Below are 15,707 nucleotides of genomic sequence, written 5' to 3' on the forward strand. Positions count from 1 at the left end.
GCAGTGGGTATAAAGTCGCTGAGATTGGCTTAGGCAGAGTCTATGTCCCACCCAGCTATTTAGATACAGGGCAATAAATAAAGAGGGGAGAGAAAGAAGAGGGAAGTCAGGTAGGTGAGTAAAAGAATACACATGGAAATGGAGGAAGAGGGAGAAAATCTAACATTAACAGAAAAAGGAGAAACAAGGCAATATATACAGATATAGAGGAAAGGAGAAAAATGTATTAATTTTGAAAAGAGCAGGGTAAAAAGAAAATATTTTTATTAGAAGTTTGTTGCAATTTGTTATGTAGTTTATATGTAGTTTAAATGATTTTCAATGTCGTGTGTGCATAGATTTATGTATACTTGCCTATACTCTAAATTGTCTAAATTTGATTTCTTTAGAATTCTTGCATGAGGTATTTGTGTGCCATATCTTATTATATTTAAAGTGTATTTGATAGAAAAATATTGCTTTTCCTGTTTGGAGTGCATAGAAGGGTGATTTTGGTTGCAATCCATGTAATTACAAGATGGGAAATTCCTCTTGGCTGTGGGGCTGTCATTATTCAGCTCCTATCCTTTAAATTTGAGACAGTTCTGAAAATTGTTGCTACAGAGCCCCTAACTTCTGTTCAAAATTAGCTTTACTGCTCATGTTTGTTTCTTTGTTTTATTTTTTAACATTCAGCACATTTTTATTAACGTGAAGATCTTCTCCCACCCACTAACTATTTTTCACTCACTGTTGAGGGGGCAGCCTGAGTGACTTTATCTCTGGGTAAAATGAACATGGCTTGTCTCCATTCTGTTCTTATTTTGGGGAATCTCACTGAACTGGGGAAAAAATGCTGTAGGTGGCAAAACAGGTAGAAAAGAAATTATAAAGAATTATCTGTATATGTCTGGGCCAATTTAGTTGCCGTCCAGGTGATCTGAAGACAACTGATTCTTTCTGTTTGTGCAGATCTGGGTCATTTGCTGACATTGACTATTGTTGCAACAACTCTGTAATTTAAAATGTCAAAAAATACTAGTCAGTATTTATATAAAATAGATATTTCTTAACCTCTGACCTTCTTTTATTTAAAAAACAAACAAGCAAAACACTGATTTTGAATTGGTTTTCACCTGTAGCCTTTGTTCTGCACTGACTACAAAAGCTGAATTTTGTTGTGCTCATGCATGGGTCAGTGTTTTCAAATACCTTGTAGTCTGCCACAGTCACTGGTAAAATGAAGAGAAGATCGATACTGTCTAGCATTGAAAATAAATAAAAATTTGTAATCATCAACCAAAAATAAACTTTCATTGAATATCATTGTGGACAGACCAATATGACAATTAATGTCACACAGAAGAGAAATTAAGTTAGTAATTCATTTTCAGTTATTTTGCCTTTTAATGTGCTTAAAAATGGGAATTCAAAGGCGTTTCTGAAAAAAAATGTACTGTATTTTTCACAGTATATGCAAAGAATGAAAACAAATTGCAGATAAATTTGAAATATTTTCTGAGGGCACTCATGTCAATAGCAACATGCAGAAATTCTTGTTTTAATAAGAATTTCTTTTAAGATATTTACTTAACTAGAAACCTGCAATTATCTTTATTTATTTATTTATTTATTTTATTTTTTGTCCTTAGTGATGTAAATATCAATGGATTATTTCCTTTTTTTTTTCTTAATTTGAATAATCTGCAAAATAGGGATTGCTGAAATGATTAAAAGGATCTATTTTCCTTGCAATATAAATAGATTTTATGTATTCCTGTTGAATGATGAAATGCAGTATCTAATCTTTATCCCAGGTGAAAGGTTCTACACTTCCATGAAAAAGGCAGGCTTAGTCAGGTCAATGAACTAAATCAATTTTAAAACAACAACGAAAAGGTCCACATAATAGATGAAGGTAATCATAATAATATAATATTTCACAAATAACCCAGGCCAACATATATTTTATCCCAGTTTCTCACTTAGTGGCAGTAATTTAAATCAGATTTTTTATGTTAACTATATGCCATGCAGTGCAAACACCTGTGAGTGTATTCCTAAGGCAGTTATTTTAATTCAGCAATGAATGATTAGACATTTGTAATGAAAATAAAGTTTATTTATTTCTTGAAATTCTGCTGTAAAATCATAATGATAATCTGCTCTGCAATACTGGTCACAGCCTTCTCAAATTCAATATCACTGAAGGCAGAAAGAAAGAACTCCATGCCCATCTTCCCATCATAATATAGCTTCAAACAGGAAAGTGCATACAGATGAACATTTCTCAAAAGAAGTTAAAAGACGTGTTTCAGAGGGTAAAATGCTTTCAGAAGACTATTAAAAGTATTAGCAAAAACTTCCATTTTGGAACTTCTGTCCAAATGAGAACATAGAAAACCCTAGAAAAAGAAACAGAGAAAAAATGAGAACATAGAAAATTAATTTTTAACTGTTATGAAACAAGCCCCAAATGTTGTTGAACATTGACTTGCTAAAAGCATTGACACAACTAATTACAGAATTTAAAATACAAAAGGAGGAAGGCTGACTGTAGTTCTGACAAAGTACCAAAGCACCACTCAAGAAAGATTTAAACTAAAGAAAAAATCTTTTTGAAAGAACCTTAACTGAAGAGTGTGAGACTGAAATTCATTAGTGTATCTCAATTCTCTAGTGAGCAGATTAGCTAAAATTTAAAAAAAAGACCAGAACAAGTATGTGACAGTGTTTTATTGTGTAATAATGGGGAAAAATCAGCAAAACTTGGCATTACATACTTGGATATTTAATAGTTTTCTTAACAACAATTAATAAAAAATAACCATTTTGGGTATAAGTGGATATAAGTTTCTTTCTGAATTAGTAATATGTTAAAGAAAAGGGGAATAAAAAAGAATATGACAGGTGGTCATTTTCCAAAAGGTTTAGTAGGGGAATGAATGGAGCTGTCTGCTATTCAACATCTTAACATTCTTAACTATTCAACATCTTAACATCTCTAAAAAAAGGGTGGAGATTAGGAAACAATTTTTGACTGATATAAAATTTCTCAAGATAGCCAAAACTTTCTGTAAAGAGCTGCAGAAGGATTTTACTGCATTGAATGATTGGGTGAGAAATTAATGCAAAGCAATACTCCTGAGGAAAAAAACAATTGCAATTATGAAGCTCACAGTGGTGGATTCAAAATTAGCAAAGAAGATCTTGGAGCTATTCTGATTAATTCCCTAAAAACATCATCCCAATTCTCAGCAGCTATCAAGGGACAAACAATATTCGGAAGTATTAGGAAAAGAATAATAACAATAAAAAAAAAAAAAACAGAAAGCTTGATTATGTCCCTGCATATATTGATGAGACTGCCACACAGTGAATGCTTTGTGGAACTGCTGGAGGATATGTAGACCCAGAAAGGGCAGAATAGCAGAGGGGAAGGTTGGAGGTATGGGGCAGCTTCTGTATCAGAATTGTACTCGTACTCTTCATCCTGGAAAGAGACAATAAAAGGTGGGTGTGATAGAGGAATATAAAATTATGAATGACACAAAGAAACTGAATAGGGAGTGATTACTCACTGTGGGGTACCCAAGAAAACTATTAGGCAGCAGGTTTAAAACAAACATAAGAAAGACCTTTTCTGCTTAAGAATATTACATTTTGAAATTCAATTTCATGGGATGCCAAAATTACAAAAAAGTTCCAAAGTGATTAAACAGTCCTATAAAGGAAAGACCATGAAAAGCTATTAAATAAGAGGTCGATGATTTTAAACAGGAATAGCTGGCAACTAGCACTCTACTTTCCCTCTTTCATATGTTCTTTTTTCTAAACATCAGCTTCTGGCCACTGGCTGAGAAAAATCTTTTAGTTTGATCTAGCATGTCTGTTTTTATGGAAAACAGCATAGAAAATAGGGTTTATTCAATACTAAATATGTAAGCTCTGATTCTGCTATCCTTTCTGCTGGCCTATTCTTAGCATAAAAGCTAACCAGGTTTTCATTGGGGTTGCATGATTAAATTTGGTGTAACTTCCAATCAAAACCTTCAATCAAACGTTCCTTTTATGCATTTATCATATATCTAAGAATATACAAATATTTTAAATGTTACTTTGAATAAGGAATGAAACAGAACACATAGACTGAGACTCAAAACAGTAAGTACAGTGTGGGTGAAGGGCAAATGAGAGATGTACCTACATGATCTAGCAAAAGATGTTAATTCAGTTTATCTACAGTCTTGTTTTAGTAAAGCAAAAACAGGGAAGGAAGGAATGGTTCAGTATTTTCAATATCTTTGTATTTATAAAATAGCACCAGAAGAACAGTAATCCAGGTGGTTGTAGTCCTTTATTACTGTATGAATGCTGAGACTTCCATTCATTTCAAGGGCTGCCCCCACTAAATATGTGGTTTCTGTGGGAACAGAAAACAGTGTGGTCAGAGAAAGCGGGTGTCTTCACAGGTCTGCAGAGCTAATGCGACAATAATCCTTTCTCTGTCAAGGCCCAATATGAACAAAAACGTAACTCTGGAATCAGCATGTGGAAGGTCTGCAAAGTGTTAGAGGGGTATTCCTCCCCCCTTTCTGGGTAGAGAAAATTAGATTCTTTTGACTGCAAGGCTGAATGAGTTGAGAGTATTGTGCAAAAAAAGCCCTAAATATTTGAGGCAGAATCATACCCTTAGTACTTGTGAGATGGGAATAATGACAGAAAAAGGAAAGATTGGCTGTTAATATTGACATCAGCCACTGAAATGTTGAGATGAACAGTCTAGAATCAAGTGTTCTGTTATATATTTAAAATTTATAGACAGGTACTACTGTACTGCCTGGATTTTTGAAAGCTGAAGAATGAACGGCCCTGTCTGATGGGCACCCAGATACTCGTGCAGCTTCCTAAGGGAGCTGGGACTTGTGCTATCACTTGCTTCCAACGTAAGGTGTCTGGCTATGTTAAACTCAGCCCCAGCTTCATGTGAAACACCCATGCTCTGCATGGCTCCAAGAGTTGTCCAGGAGGGCTCCAGCTGTATGAGTAGTAGTTCTGGTGCTGGACCTGGGAACGCCACTGTGTAGAGGTGCATCCAGCATTGGCTATATTGTACAACAGCAAAGGGCTGAATAGTCCTTTCAGGTCATAAGACTGTAGCTTAAGACAGCACAGTCTTGAGGACCATATCAGCATTCTGGCTCTTGGGACTTAGACTCCAAGGACCCTGTCACTTTGTCCCTGAGTAGGGCTCAGGTGCTGTTGCACATGCTTTAGTGGCCAATTTTAGGTGCTTTGAGGAATTTGTGGCAAAAATTGAGATGCAAATTGGATGCAGGTATCAGTGAGGATTAGATTTCCAAATTACTCTCTTGATCTTAGCTTTTAAGTTCTCATCCACTCTGGCATGCTTGATGCATGTGGTCACTGCCAATTGCTTTTTGATTACATCTGATATGTTTGCAGCTGGTTGAACCAAGTAGTTATTTGCAGAAATATTCTGAACTCACTTCTTAAACTCCTGGAATGACAGTTCAATGAAACCAGAATAGATATGGGATCTGCATTTTGGCCAGAGTAGGAATACTCAAAGTGGAAAATTTGTAGAGTGTGGTTTGGATGACCCAATATCAGTGTAGGTTTGATGTCTATGGGCTAGTGGAGAGAAAGTATTAGGTGAAAAGAATAGGATTCAGTTCCTGCTGTTATTCTGCATTTTTAAGTAAAACTTCTAAGGCTTTGTTTCTTCATACTGTTAAAATGCAGATAGTAAAGTCTGGCTATATTTTAAATGATTTTGTATGTAAAGTAGATAATACTATTTGGGACTGGTATGTATGCCTATATATACCTATATATATATATATAGGTATAAAAGTTTTTAAAATAAATCCATCTTCTTACTGACTGTTACCTCTGCAAATTTGTTGTGGACTCTAGAAATGAGGTTGCTTTTTGGATTGCCAAATACCAGCCCAGTGAGGTGAGTCTAATTTAAGTAAAGTGTGAATAATGGTTCCTCTTCCTCCCCAGGCATATGATACTGATAAAGTGATAATGGCATTAAGTGTATGCAGATTGTAATCTCTGAAAATATTTGTTCACTTTTTCTTGGCAACATAGGTTCTGCTATTAGAATTATTGTCAAATAAACAGAGTTGACTGACTTTTTAAAAAAGATTAATCCGAAATGAACATATTAAACAACATGTTTGTTCCTTGTGTTTATTTGTAAAACCTAGTTCAGCAATTTTGTATAAATGCAGGATCTAGAGCTGTTGTACTACTTGCATGTAGTTGTACTCATGATAACTAATAACTGGAGGGAGGATGGGAGAGAGCAGGCTTATTTCCTTTCATTTGCTAGAATAAAAACCGTGGAGATAACGTGCAAAATATTTTTCATGTTAACACTAATTATGTTTTCCAAAACCTTTTCATGTATGGACCACAACTTAACATGGATTATCCTCTATTATTTGCATGACATTTCTATTGGGAGGTAGAGCAATAAGGGTGTTGGAGAATGTGACACGGAATGGTACTGTTTTATTTATTTATTTATCCCCCAGTACTGGCTGGCAAGGTCACTGTCTGAATGGATTGTCTGCTTATAACCTTTTGTATTGCACATATAAGAGCTTTTCTGCTGCAGTTCTCAGAAATTATTAAGGAATTCAATTGAATATTCTAATTTTGAACACTGTCTTGTGGGTTTCATTATATACTAGTATTTTTGATAGTCTTTAGACTTCTTTCTTGATTTGAAAATGTGCTTTCAGTTATATTCCCTGTCTGGTCGCATGTGTTAGTGCTATGTTTTCCTAAAGCTGTTGTTGTTTGTGATGAATAGGAACTATTGGAATAATCTGTAGTGATGCTAATTCACATTCACTTATAGTGCTGCTGCCTAGATACGTAGTAATTGTTCCAGGAGCCTCCATTCTGATATGGACAAATATTCATGATGAAGACATCACTGATTTTTTAACTCATTTGTTCTACCAGCTCAGAAATAACTGTTTTGTTTTTGATGAAGAGAAGTGAAAGGATAGTTATATTGATAGAGGTTTTGTGGGCGTATGTATACAATTTTAGTAATCCTAAAATACCATAACACGCTGAACAGACATGATGTGTGCTGTTTATACAGCTAATCTTGCATGTCATAATATATTTAAAGCATGAATGTCTTGGATAAAGCCATGCCAACATATCTCCCATATTTTGCAACCTTTCACATCCAACCCCAGTATTAAGGCACTATTATATAAGAAGGAGGACTTTTCCTGAAGATAAAATCTGGAGCATTCCTTACTCAACTATTGATTTCATGTGGTACTGAACAATATTACAGCGCACAGAACTGCACCAAGCATGACACTTGTAAACTGTCTTTAAGTTTTAGATGCCTTAGTTGTACTCTATTGTGTTTCCAACCTTTAAAAACCCAAAGATAATTGATTTATTTCAGAGTGGTTTGGTGTATGGCAGTATCAAAATAGTTTTTATTAAAAAAATGTATTATAGTATATTCTAGTTTCTAGGTTTTTTTGTTTGTTTGTTTTTGTTTTTTTTTTTTTTGCTTGTGAGTATGGGCATGTGTAACTATGCAGTTGTCTACTGCAAATGCAGTTGTCTGTTGCCAAGTGTTTTTTGTAATAGTTTTGCCTGTATGGTGATCAGATTAAGAAACAGTGTTCTAGAGTGATCATTTGACAGAAGAAAGTGGTAGAAACAGATACAGATAGAAGACAGCCTGTAGAAAAAGACATGGAATCAATGCCAACAAATTTGAAATGATCATTTTTAACAGTGAAGATTAAGTGGTGTGATACACATTACCTGACATCTTAAAATCAAGATAAATTATCTTTCAAAAATCTTTGAATGTTTAAAGTTATCAACCCTATTTTTGTCATATGTTCTGTTGGGCTCCAAGTTAGTACAGATTTTTCACCAGCTGTGGAGCTCAGGGCTTTGCTTTCAGAGCAGTAACCTCTGAGTTTCATCTCCAGCATTGCTGCTGAGCTCCAAGTGGCCATGGCATTCACGAGAATGACAACCAGAGTCTTAGAAAGTGAGGGGACCATTTCACCATATTAATAATACCATACTTAATTCATTTAACTGTACTGGAATTTGATAAAATGGTTATTTGATTGGCTTCAGCTCTTCATGAGCAATTTCACATGTTTATCTTGCTTAACTTCTCAGCTTCAGTCTCCTTGATTTAGTTGACAACTGTTAATTTGAACCAGACGTTTGAAATTGCTGGAGAGCTTCTTTTGTAACAGAAGCTTGCTAACCTGACTTCTTTGTCCACAGAGAACTCAGGGAATTGGCTTCTCTTTGTTCTACCTATAGTGCCCTTAAAGGCCTTTTAAAAACGGTGATCGTCAATTACCATATATCAAGTACAGAGAATCTGTATGGAAGAAAGGAATGTAAGAGAAAATAAATTGCATTCCACCAAAAAAAAAAAGTGTGTATAAAACAGAATGGGAAACCAGGAAATGCTAGCGTCCTTTTTATCTTTGAAGAAAGAATTTTATAATCTTTTACATGGCTTTGCTCCTAGTTGTTATTTAGGGAATACTCTGTATGAAGATCAGTCAAGATCAAATTAAATATATATTTGTAGACAATATGGATTTTAGAAGGCTTATTAATACCTGTGATAATTTAACATAATTCATTTATTTATAGATTACTGGAGTATGCTTCAAGTTTACTAGCCAATATTCCCCATATTAAACATTTCCCATTTAAATTACTTAATGAGAGGGGAAATAGGGAAATAATAAACAAACACTTGCCTATTCTTACATCAGCAATTGTTGACTGCTTGTTTTTTTAACTCATGTAAACTGTCACTGTTTACCTGCATTCCTCTATTAGAAACTCATTTTATAAAATATTGTTCTCTACACTTTATTACTTAACAGTGGTTTCTCTTGGTAAAAAAACAAAACAAAACAGAAAACCAAACCAACCAAACAAATACCAACAATGAGTTCTATGAGTTGTATATCTAAGAAACCAAACACATCTTTTTTGATTTAAAAACTAGCCATTTATTTCCAGCTTACCCATAGCACCTCTGTTGCTCTCAGTAACTGGCATTGATAATATTATGCCTTTTAAAGTGTTGATGTTTCAGTGCAATATACTTTATTAAAGGATATTTGATTATTTTGTCCAAACAAAAATCTTGGACCAAATCTCTTTTACGTCCAAGAGGGATGTGTTCTCACTGCAACATTTCAAATTTCAAATATTTAAAATACATTTCTGTATTTCCTTCCAGCTAGCAGAAGTTGGCATTATCTTGTGCCTCAGTTACTATAACTTTTTTGTCTTTTGTTTTAATTTTGTTCTTCTTACAATTCTTCATATTGCTGCAAGAATCTTTCTTCCTATGTTTCCCTTACCTTTACTTCCTTTGCTTTACAAAAGTCCACTTAGCGTCACCAAACCTAAGCTGTGGATTCATTCTTAAGGCTTTTGACAACCTACCTATCATCTTATCTGCAAGACACCAACTTCTATTTAGCCCACAAACACAAGCTTCTTCATCTACTTAAAGGTCTAGGCAGACACAACCTTAATAATTATCTTTTAATATTTTTTATCTATTAATTAATTAATATTCTTCTTAACTAGGACTAATACATGGGGCAGCATTAGCACAGTCATGTGAGATCAAGATGACTGTTAGCTTTATTTCCCTCATTGATCTATTTGCATTAATTGCCTTTGTACTTGGAACACATCTGGGGCAGACGCAACAGCACAAACTTCAAAGTACTACAACAAATCAGTTGATCAGCAGTTATTTTGGAAGGCTGGCTACAAGATGATGGCCTATGGTGGGTAAATGCTAAAGAATGTCTGCGTTCAGTTGAAGAATGAGAGGGTGTTATGGGATTTACTTTCCATTTTCTTGCTTCTCTAACAGGTTTATTTTTTTCTAGAAATCTTTATTGTTTCTCAATGAAGTTATTTGTATATTAATGGTATCTTTGGATAGCACAGGATGATAAATATTGAAATGGGATGTGATTCATATTTCATGAACTCTGGTCCTGACCTTTTTACAATTACCAGAACAAATTGCATTAATTGCACCAAATTATACGACAGGTGGAGGAAGTTTTCATTAGTATCCATTACATAAAGCAATATAGAAAGAAATTTCCTTTTATTTTTTTTCCTCTGTAATTGACTGTAAACATGACCAATCTTACATAATAGCAAAGCATATACAAAAGGTGATATTGGTTGGTTTCTGCAGCTTTAGGACTTCTAATACCTTAGGGATTTGGGTTAATAATGATTACAGGAGGGGAAAAATAGATGAGAGAGAGATACTATGGTTACACAGACCTTTCTTCCTTAGGCAAAAAATATTTTGTATGAAGATCAGCATCTAAAAATATGAACCTGAGAGCAATCTAGCAGTGTCAGATAGCATCGGCCTTGGGACTGGCTGCCAAAGCATGAGACTATACTCCACCAGGAGTGCAACCAGCCTCTGCCACAGTGTAGACGTTGTACTTGTTTTTCCGTTTCAGTCACAGTGCAATGCTTCTGAGGTGAAAGACTATGATGAAAAAGGAAGATACTCTAGTATGTACAAGTGTTCTTAATGTGTGCCATAGTGGAATTGTTTACTACTGGAAATCCTGGATATTCACATTTAATGGAATAAATATTTCCTTCATTTATTTTTCAGTGGAAGAAAGAAATTAAAAGGTACAGTTAAGATCTTGTTTCTCCTCTAATCTATTTGCCAAACTCTTTTGCTCTGTTCTTCCCTGTAGAGCTTGTGGTGCAGGCTTTCTTTTTGCTCTTTTTCCTGGTTCCATTACTCGTCCACAAGGAAAGTTTTATCCCTGGTAAAATTAGTTTCTGTTAAGAAATCTAATTTTACTTTAAACCTTTACGGGTGTTATTACAGAAAGTAAGGGAAATGATATGAAAGAGAACTGAACAACTCCCTTTTAACATTTTTTTTTAAAAATCTCTGATTGTCTGTGAAGAGTGTAGAGAATGCAACTCTTAATGTGATGGAGACTGGTTTATTCCATTATCAAGTATTTCATTCCTTTTGTAGACTGCTTTTAATCAGCAGAAAGGTTCAAGCAAATTAGAAGAAAAGAAAAAAAAAGAGATCTTCCTTTTCTGGAGGTCTGAGCAGAGTAGATTTTAAATACAATTTAACATTAATTTTTGAAATATTGGCACCTCCTTTCTTTAAAATATATAGCCGAATTTTTCATCTAGCACCTAAGCTGATGGGCACTGGATCCATAAATACTTCTGAGGACTGGGGCCTGAGACCCTGCTAAAGTTACTGCTTCTGTAAATTCAGTGTGTTTCCCAGGTAGGTGAATGTACAACTTGAGGTATGTAAAATAAACAGCCATTAAAAACAGATGGGTCTTATTTTAAAAAATGTGTATCACCTATACGAGTGATGAAGTGGTCATTATTTTCATATAAGTTCTATGTTTTCCAAAATGTAGTATAACCTCATAAACTAAGTTAAGAACATAATCAAGAAATGGCAGTGTCCAGAATCTTGGCAGAAAAGAAAATTGAATATGTCATAGGGAACAGTGGAGAGGGAAAGGTGTGAATGCAGGTTTAAAAAAGAAAAAAATGGATCAGAAAATGGTCAGAAAAGACAGATATCAGTTTCAGATTGTGTTCTCAAGAGAGTCAGGCTTGAGGAAAACGTTAGAAATACCCATACAAGTTGTTCCTTGCTGAGCTGCCCTCTTGTTCAGACTTGGAAGTTAGCAGACATTTCTGATGGGCTGTTCTGTAGGGAAAAAACAGAAAAGGAATTTAAGATCAAAACTTAAAATACACAGCAGTCCTCTTAAGTTTTCTTCTCTTCTGGGTTCTCAACAGTCAAAATGAGTTGCACATTTGCTTCTACACCTCTATGTCATTTTTCTCTCTCAGGGAGGCAGTGCATAAGCAGAGGAGCTGAAGTGTTACTTTTGTGACGGAAGAGTGCCTCTTTATCTGGAGGTCATCATGTTGGAAGAAAGTTGTAAATGCACAGCAGTGTCCAGTGCAGCAGCATTTGAGGGAATGGCATCTTACAAGAGTGCCTGTGACCTTCCAGCCCAGGTCCAGCCTCAGACCAGGGGTCCCGCAGGAGGTACACCGTAACTGCTCTATCACTGTTAGCTAGAGGGGATCTTTAAACAATTCCAAGTAGTGTATGACTAACAAACCTTCCCTTGCATTGTTTGACAAGATACTTTGGAATGATGGTCCAGCACTCTAGTGTGTGGAACAAGTAAGATATTTCTGCCGTACGTGCACTTCATCAGTAAGATGACGGGTGCTAGAAGAGCCCTGAGGCTGGGGACAGTGGCGTTGTGTATAATGAGATTTCTGCAAGCGTGGAATATTTTACAGATCACAGGAGTGGAAATCCTGAAGAAGAGGGTAAGGTTTGTGCTTTGCCTTGCACCGACATAAGCATGTTTTTGCAGGATCTGTACAGAGGAAGCTTGTCTTTTTGAGGCTGCCTGACACAATAGGAGGACTTGCCTTACAAGTGGAATCAGAATTTAGAAAGGTTTTTTATATTATACCAAGTAGACAGACCTATTAAGCTACTGTGATGTGATCCAGACCCTCAGCAGCTTAGTCTGAAAAGTAATCTGCACGTCAGCCCCAGATGCAGAAGGACTGGAATTTATGGTGCACAGGATTTAGCCATTTCACAGTAAATTAGATAGGACTTTTCAAACCTTTTGAAATTGTGTTTTCAAAATTTTGTGTTTTTTAGCTTACTTTATAGGTGTTAAGCCTTGCTGCCCTTTTCCTGGGAAGCTCTGACATTAAAAGAAAATTTACTTGTTTGGAATATTATTATAATCTTTCTTCAAACCAGCTTTGAGCTTTAGTACTTAGTACCATTTAACACTATAATCATTTAAATCCACTTTAATGACTTTTGTAATATAAATGATTTAAGTATAATAACAATTATTTTAACAAGTGTTTCCTGATTCCGGGCATGTGTAAAGAAGATGGGGTATGTAATATGTCTGACCAGATAACTGCTTTTACGAATTATATTCATTCTTCTTTATTTAGCTGCAAAATGAAGAGAGTTCAGTGTAGTTCAAGGAAAGCATTGTGGTAAACAGACAGCTTAAATGTGAGCAGTGTAAAGAGCAGCAGCTTGCAGAAATATTGCTATAGATACTAAGACCGTATCCTGCCTCACTATGGACCACACATAATTGAATCATGTTCAATAGAAGGCCATTACAAAACAGAGCTGATTTGCAATGCTAATGCAGTGAAGACAGCTGTCACTGGGAATTAAATATGATCATTCAAAGCCTGAATAAATGAGGTGCCCATTATCTTCTGGCTCTGCTGCAGCCTGCTTAAAGAACACAAATAAATGATACAGTCTCAATAACCAGCTCAGTTTTGTCTTCTAGCCATAGAAATATGAAGAAGACAGAGGGAAGAGGGAGGGCATGCAACAACATCAACAACAAAAAGCATAGTCAATTTACAAAGACAAGCAGAGAACCAGTGCCCTAGGACTCCATTTTCAACAGAACAGTATTTGTGGAAAAATGGGAAAAAAAGCTCTTTAACCAAGCTAGCATATTTTAGTGTAAAAAAGGCCCACTTATTTACAAAGATACAGTGAAAAATAACAGGTGTCTAAAAAATCACGGTCAGTGATTTTCCAAAGGAAATCAGTCAGAGAATCCAAAACATCCAATGAACCAGCATGGAGTCTGCACAGAATGATAAAGGACAGGTTAAGGTAAATTTCTTTTCCTTTTGGCACACAGTGCTGTGAATGTCATAAGGTATTGCTGTTCAATTTTAACGTGAACCATAATCTACACACAAGGAAAAGGCTGATCAAGGTGGAAGAAACTGGCATTTGTTTGACGAGGGAATGCCTTGGAAGTTTTTGTCATTTCGCAGAGAGCATAAAAGCACACAGTTGGAAGAAGAAGAAAAAGAAAAGTTACCATATACAAGGAGGCTTTCTGCTTTGAGTAGGAGTGGTACCCGATGCAGCTGGTTTGGTCCTAGGCAGAACAGGTCTGTGCTGTGCTGCAGCTGGGCGGTGATGTGAAGCAGAGGAGCCCCAGCGAGAGCAGCGCGATGCTTGGGAATCTGCCTTCCTTGGCTGGCACCCGCGGGCTGCGGCGCTGGGTGCTGGCGGAGGGCAGGCAGAGGGAAGCACTGCCAGATATGGTGACAAGCCCTGGCTTAGCTGGTGTCTGATTACCAGTTCATGCCTGTAGAAAATACCGTATAAAATGTGCACTTGAAAGAAAAGAGGAGACAGAGGAGTTAACTTGCATAAATCATATTGCTAGTATGTATATGTGTGTGCAAATGTTTCCGTAAACATGTGAAATCCATGAACGATAACCATATATCAAAGACTGCTTTTCTCTGATCAAACAAAGTATTTGCCTGCCTGCAGCCTCTTCACAATGTTTTCCATTTTCCAATAAGGAAATTGACTGGCAGAACCTGGAAACTGTCAAAATAGGCTGGGAGAAGTGGGAGAAAAGGTGTGAGGAATACCAGTGCCCCAGGCACCTGTCTCTTGTATTGCCAGGTCCCAGAGCAAGTGACCTGTCCGAGACCTTTGGCAGCCCTGTGTAAGTGTGCAATAGGCAACAAATTTCATGTTGGAGTTGCCTGCACACATGAGAAAACGTGCTAATCTAGAAACAGCAAACTAAGTGCAAAGAAAACAGAAGTATTACCAAGAGATTTGCACATTCACTGGGCAAAATCAGGGGAAAAAAAGGGAAGCTTGGAAAGTACATGACTGTGAAAAATTGCATCTGACATAATGTTAAATACCAGCAAGTGTAAAGTCATATATATGGCACATGAAAGCAGATAAACAGGTTGGATACAAACTGAGGATTAGCTCTTCAGATATCAGCAACTTTCGGAACGGGTAGAGTTTTAATAATACGAATATATGGAGATATATAAATGGATATGAAATTACAGAGTGAAGGCCAGGCTGCTTGTGGTGGAATGTATTGTGAGGCAGTGCACAAACTCAAAGTAACAGTGTCTGCAAGACACACAGCATTAATGCATCCGCACTTGAAATGCTGCATTTCCTTTAGGTCCTCACATGTACTGAAATTCTAATTCAAAAAGAAGGACATTTAATACGGGGAAAAAACAGAGTGCATATGGAATGACCAATAGCACCAATCTCCGTTCTTTAGAAATCAGAGGATTTGGGGACACAAATAAGTCAAGCTATACATAAAGAAGTGGAATTATTTATATTTTGAAAGAAATCATGGACATAAGAGGTACAAGCATAAAGCAGGTGTGAGAGGAGTTTCAAGGCCAGAATTCTTTGATGTCTAAACATTTTGTAGGTAAACTCCTCTTGTGAAATAAAGTAGAGCAAGGCCAAAGAAATACCTATTTGAAATTACTATTTTAAATTCCTTCATCTATCATTTTCTTGATAACTGTACGGTTTGCAAACGCTTTAGCTGTGAGCTGCTAAATAGAAAGCCTATTGTGCCCTACTGTGAGAATATCTTTAATGGATTCTCTATTTTCCCATTTTCACTTGGGTTTTAGTATTTTTCCTGTTTTAAAACCCAGGGAAGAAAAACCTTATATTCACTGTTTTGAAACTCTGTGGGTGCAGTGCAGCACCTGTACAT

The 15,707-nt window shown here is 36.0% G+C and overlaps 2 long non-coding RNA genes across 3 annotated transcripts; one reads left to right on the top strand and one right to left on the bottom strand.

The window, feature by feature from the left end:
- Positions 1–2,700: 2,700 nt before the first annotated feature.
- LOC308195419 lies at positions 2,701–14,152 on the bottom strand. Its single transcript, XR_013951470.1, has 2 exons — positions 14,016–14,152; positions 2,701–11,809 (listed from the first exon to the last, which is right to left on the bottom strand). It is a non-coding gene; the product is annotated as an uncharacterized lncRNA (long non-coding RNA).
- On the top strand, positions 10,173–14,022 carry LOC308195418. Of its 2 annotated transcripts, none has more exons than XR_013951468.1 (3): positions 10,173–10,253; positions 10,557–11,368; positions 11,956–14,022. It is a non-coding gene; the product is annotated as an uncharacterized lncRNA (long non-coding RNA). The 2 variants fall into 2 exon arrangements; XR_013951469.1 differs by lacking the exon at positions 10,173–10,253 and having other exon boundaries at positions 10,599–10,737; positions 11,252–11,368.
- Positions 14,153–15,707: the final 1,555 nt, after the last annotated feature.

The sequence above is a fragment of the Anser brachyrhynchus genome (assembly GCF_964034855.1).
Source record: "Anser brachyrhynchus genome assembly, chromosome: 5".
Taxonomy (NCBI): domain Eukaryota; kingdom Metazoa; phylum Chordata; class Aves; order Anseriformes; family Anatidae; genus Anser; species Anser brachyrhynchus.